The sequence below is a fragment of the Phascolarctos cinereus genome, unplaced genomic scaffold, assembly GCF_003287225.1.
Source record: "Phascolarctos cinereus isolate Bilbo 61053 unplaced genomic scaffold, phaCin_HiC Scaffold_9;HRSCAF=440, whole genome shotgun sequence".
NCBI lineage: Eukaryota > Metazoa > Chordata > Mammalia > Diprotodontia > Phascolarctidae > Phascolarctos > Phascolarctos cinereus.
This window is the reverse complement of record NW_027556402.1, coordinates 22,420,549-22,426,333: the sequence shown is the minus strand read 5'-3', so window position 1 is coordinate 22,426,333 and position 5,785 is coordinate 22,420,549.

Here is a 5,785-nt window from a genome sequence, read left to right as displayed (position 1 = left end):
TTTTACTGCTGGTTCCTTTCTTGGAATTTGTCTCTTGTGAGCCTCTGGGTGTTTCAATTGCTATTCCTTTTTTTCATTGTAGCTATTTTATGATATCTAGCTTGGTAGAGACAGTTTTCTTCCTTCCCTATCTTTTTTAGTGGAACCCCTTTGATTAAATTTGCAAAACAACTAGCAAATATGTTTTTAGAAAATACAAATGTAGCTTTGATGTTTTTCTCTGCATATCACAGTGATTTTCAGCTGCTGTCCATATCAAACACTCCTTTTTGACAAAGAAAAACAATTAAGTAAAAACTAATACTGAAAACAAGTTTCTTAGCTACATTTCTGACAACGGTGTCTTCCTCCTTGCAGATCTTCTATTTTGTTAAACAAATGATACATTTTTTCTTCATATAAAAGTTGTCAGTATGTATGTTTCTGCTGAAATATTTTAAGGAAATAGGGAAGAGAATTATAAAAGACCAAAATATCTATGAAATATAAACTCTTCTTATCTTCTATCGATGAAGCATGTTACTTATATTTTTCATTTGTTTAAAAAAGTTGCAATTTAAAAATCTGTTAACTTGTGGATATTTTTTATTTGGATCTAAAAATATAAATGGTTTTCATGTTTAAAACCCAACTTTTGTCAGGTTGTGTCTGACAACATGTACGGTATTCTGACCCCCAACTCAGTATACTGAGGGAGAAGTTATGGTTCGTTTCCTTTTCTTTGGGACCTTCATTGGTTTTTCCATTACTTCTTTTCAACATTCTTTTATTTATATTATGGCAGTCACATAGATTTGTCTCAATTATACTTATTTCACTTTGTATTGATTCCTACAAATCTTCCCACATTTCTCTGAATCCCACAATTCTCTGAAATATAAATATTCCACTACATTCATATGCTATCACTTTTTTTTTCCAGCCAATTCCCAGTCCATGCAATCCACATTGTTTCCAATTCTTTGCTGCCATAAAAAGTGCATAAATATTTTGTTATATTTTGTTTTTTGTTTTGCCACCTTCCCCTACATTTCTTTTCATTAGTTCTGGACCTCTCTCTCTCTCTCTCTCTCTCTCTCTCTCTCTTTGGCTAGGCAATGGGGTTAAATGACTCGCCCAAGGTCACACAGCTAGTAAGTGTCCAGTGTCTGAGGCTGCATTTGAACTCAGGTCCTCTTGGTTTGTCCTTCATTCTCAAAGAGGACCATGACATCAGGAAGGCTGAGGCCAAGGCTTGCAAGTGAATTGGATTTAAGTGAGGGAGACCTTTGCAAAGTTGACCAGCCTCACTTTCTCCCCCAGAGCCAGTGGCAAGGTATAGATCAGGCCAACTGCAGATGGCCCCTGGCGGTACCATTAATGCCTACAAGAAGAAAGGAAGGTAGGGAAAGAAGAGAAGGAAGGAAGGAAGGAAGGAAGGAAGGAAGGAAGGAAGGAAGGAAGGAAGGAAGGAAGGAAAGAAGGAAGGAAGGAAGGAAGGAAGGAAGGAAGGGAGGGAGGAAGGGAGGAAGGGAGGGAGGGAGGAAGGGAGGAAGGGAGGGAGGGAGGGAGGGAGGAAGGGAGGAAGGAAAAAAGAAGGAAGGGAGGAAGGAAGGAAAAAAGAAAGAAGGAAGGAAAAAGGAAAGAAGGAAGGAAGGAAGGAAGGAAAAAAGAAGGAAGGAAGGAAAAAAGGAAAGAAGGAAGAAAGGAAGGAAGGAAAGAAGGAAGGAAGGAAAGAAGAATAAGAAAAAAGCAAAAAAAGGAAAGAAATGTATTTATTTAACACCTAGCACCTACTGTGGGGAGGCTAGATGGCACAGTGGACAGAGTGCCAGGCCTGGAGTTAGGAAGAAATGAGTTTTAATTTAGCCTTAGACACTTACTAGCTATGTGACCCTTGGGCAAGTCACTTAACCCTGTTTGCCTCAGTTCTTCATCTGTAAAATGAGCTGGAGAAGGAAATGGCAAATCACTCCAGTATCTTTGCAAAGAAAACCCCAAATGGGGTCCCGAAGAGTTGGATAGGATTCAACAACGTCACCTACTGTATTCTAGACACTGTGCTAAGTGTTTTACAAATATTATATCATTTATTATTCCCATTTTATAAGTGAGGAAACTGAGGCAAACAGAGGTTAAGTGACTTGCCCAGGATCACACAGCTTTTGTCTAAGGCTGGATTTGAACTCAGGTCTTCTTGCTCTCGGGTCTAGTGCTCTACCCAAATGTGCCACTTAGGCACCTAAAGTGGGTAAAAGTAATCCATTTTAATAAATTTGGGGAAATCATAGGTAAAAAAAAGTCTCGTTTGATGTTTCCATCCCCTCTAACTACCATACTATATCTCTTCTGCTTTTTTGTGGATAAACTTCTTGAAAAGAGGTACCTCTGCTTTCTCTTCTTAACCCCTTACACCCCATGTTCTCAAACCACTGAAACTGCTCTCCTCAAAGCTACCAGTGATCTCTTAGTTGCAAAACCCAGTGGCCTTTTCTCAATCCCGATTCTCCTTAACCTTTCCACAGCCTTTAACATCATGTTGATACTCCTCTTCTGTCTAGGTTTTCAGGCCCCCATCCCCACCCCCCCCCTTCCTGGTTTTCCTCCTCCCTATCTCAGTCCTCCTCAGTCTCCTTTGCTGGACCCTTTTCCAGATCATGGCCTCTGACTGTTGGTAACCCAAAAGGTTCTGTCCTGGGTCCTCTTCTCTTCTCCCTCTATTCTACTTCACTTGGTGATTTCATCAACTCCCATGGATTAATTACCATTTCTATGCAGAAGATTCTCAAATCTTCCTATCCTGCCCTAACTTCTAGGCAGACCTCCAATCTCATACCTCCAAGTGCTTTTCAGACATCTTGAACTGGCTTTCCAGTACGTGTCCAACTCAACACTTCCAAAACCTCATTTTTGTTCCCCTAAACCCTTCCCCCTCCTACTTTCCTTACTTCTGTAGAGGGCAACACCATCCTCCTGGTCCCTGAGGCTTACAACCTAGCAATTATCTTTGTTGCTTCACTATCCCTCACCCCGATCCCCATATCCAATCTGTTGTGGGCCTGGTAGTGCCGCTCTCTCCTTTGCATCATCTCTCAAGTGGGCGAACCCCAACAAACCCCCTTCTCTCTTCTGACCCTGCTCCCACTGCAGTGGCAGGCCCTCATCGCCTCATGCTGGGACTTTTGCAATATTCTGCTGTGGGTTTGCCTGCCACCAGTCTCTCCACACTCATTTTGCCACCAAAGTGATTATTATTATCATTATTATTATTATTATTTTGCAAGGCAATTGGGGTTAAGTGACTCACCCAGGGTCACATAGCTGGTATCAAGTATCTGGTCTGACATCAGATTTGAACTCAGATCCTCCTGACTCCAGGGCCGGTGCTCTTTACCAAAGTGATCATTCTAAGAAGCAGGTCCCACCTTGTCAGTAATCTCTAGTGGCTTCCTATCCCCTTCAGGATAAAATACAAAATGCTCTGTCTGTCATTCAAAGTCTTTCACAACCTGGACCCCTCCTGCCTTTCCAGTCTTCTTACAACTTACTTCCTGCCAGTTACTCTTAGATTCAGTGACTCTGGCCTTCGGGCTGTTCCACAAACAGGACATTCTAGCTTCAGACCCTGGATGATGGGCACAACAGTGATTAGTAGGAAGCGGGTTAAGGGGGCATGGACAAAACACTCGCTACACCTTTACTTTCTTGTACATCCTCTCCATTTTTTGAGAGCCACTGGAAATCCTTTGGCGGGCTACGAGCGGCCCTTGAGCGGTATGTTGGGCAGGTCTTTTCTGCAGAAAGCCTTACCCAAGCCCTCTTAATTCTGGTATTCCCTTATTTCCTATTTGCCCTGTGTAGAGTTTGAATGTAAATAGCAATTGTCTTCAGTTCAGACCAGACACTCTGAGGGTTTTTTCCTCCCAGATTGATACTTTAGTGATGGTAAAGCTTCCAGTGATTTGGGTCAGGGTTGGACTACCTGGAAGCGTGTGGGGAGGGGGAAGAGAGAAGAGAGAAGTAGGGTGGTACATAGTATAAGTAGGGTAGAGCTAATGGCCCTTGCAGGATGAAGGTATATATACTCTTTAAAGTATAAAAGATGTCACCTAGGGGAATAGATGATTGGGAAAAAAAGCCAAAAAAAAAGAAACCAAACAATGGGCAAGCAAGCCTTGGACTGGGGACTATTATTGGCTGTTCAATGAAAGCCAATGAAAGGTTGCGTTTAAAGGCCTACTCAAGTAGCTCCATCTGCCTCAGTTCTTACTAGCCCTTAGTCTCTAAAATAACATTGCCTCAGACAAACTGAGGTCTGGGAAAGAGCTTAATTTAGAAAGGCCAAGGTCTCCCACTTGCATCCTGGGCCATCACCAGTGATCTTGACTCTTGTCTTGCCACTGGACTCCAATGACTCTGGAAGAGAGTGAGGCTGAAGACCTTACACAGACCTGCCTCACTTAAATCCAATTCTCTTGCAAGTCAAGAGGTGACCCTCCTTTTGTCATTGATACTCTTCAAGAGTATAGGCAGAACAATAACTTTACTGAGCTTGTCTGTACATGTTTGTTGGCTTGCTTTCTCCCCCATTAGATTGGGAGCTTCTAGATTGTCTTTTGTCTCTTTGTGTATCCCCAGTGCTTAGCATAGTGCCTGAAAGACTAATGTCTTGGTTACAGGAAAACAAAAGACTCTCTCTAATTATCAAGCCAACAAAAAGCTGCCTAGTAAGCTCATCATTCTTCTTTCCTTCCTCTGACCTTTATTGGCTCTTCTTTTACCTTGTTGCCTGCCTGGTTCTACTGTATCATGGCTGGAAGGAGAAGCAGTTACTTTTTTTTCCTAATCGCCTGATTTTGTATGTATGTATGTATGTATGTATGTATGTATGTATGTGTAAATATATATTTATATGTGTATATATTTATTTTTCCCCCTATTACATGTTAAAATAATTTAACATTTGGTTTTTTAAAGTTTTCAGTTCCAAATTCTATCCCTTCCTTCCCTTTTGCCCTTCCTGAGACAGTAAGCAATGATATAGGTTATAGATGTGCAATCATGTAAAATATTTCCATATTAGTCATTTTGTAGATGAAGGCTTGAATAAAAGAAAAAGAGTGAAAGAAACAATGTGAAAAATAGCCTGCCTCAGTCTATATTCAATCATATCAGTTCTTTCTCTGGAGACAGATAGTATGCTTCATCATTAGTCTTTTGGGATTGTCTTATGTCATTGTATTGCTGAGAATAGCGAAGTCATGCACAGGTCTTCATTGTACAATATTGCTGTTACTGTGTACAACATTGTCCTGTTCTGTTGCTTCACCTTGCATCAGTTCATGTAAGTCTTTCCAGGTTTGAGAAGCCATTACTTTCTCCTCAAAACATCAAGTTCTCCCTCCTCTTCAGGAAAGAGTCTTCCCTTCCCTTCCACCTTGGTGTGGCATTCTTCTACTTTTCAGCTTCCTGACAAGGGCCATGTTTCTCCTCCCGTATTTTGGATCCTTTTTTTGTTTTCCCATTAAATTCCTGCTGTTGAGGTATAGAGGTTTAAGGGTGCTTGGACCCCAAAATCACAACATTGTACAAATGAATTCGACCCGAGCCTTCTTTCCGCAAAAGACAAAGTTTATTAGAACATCCACCATATTGACCAGACTCTTAAGGAATCTGAACATTACTGAGCTATTGGCTAGATTTTAAGAATCTGAGTGCCTTAATAGAGACAAGATGGACCTTATATTCAGAAAGACTGTGGGAGGGATCTAGAAGTGGCCAAGTAGTTTGGGGTGACTAGAGGAGG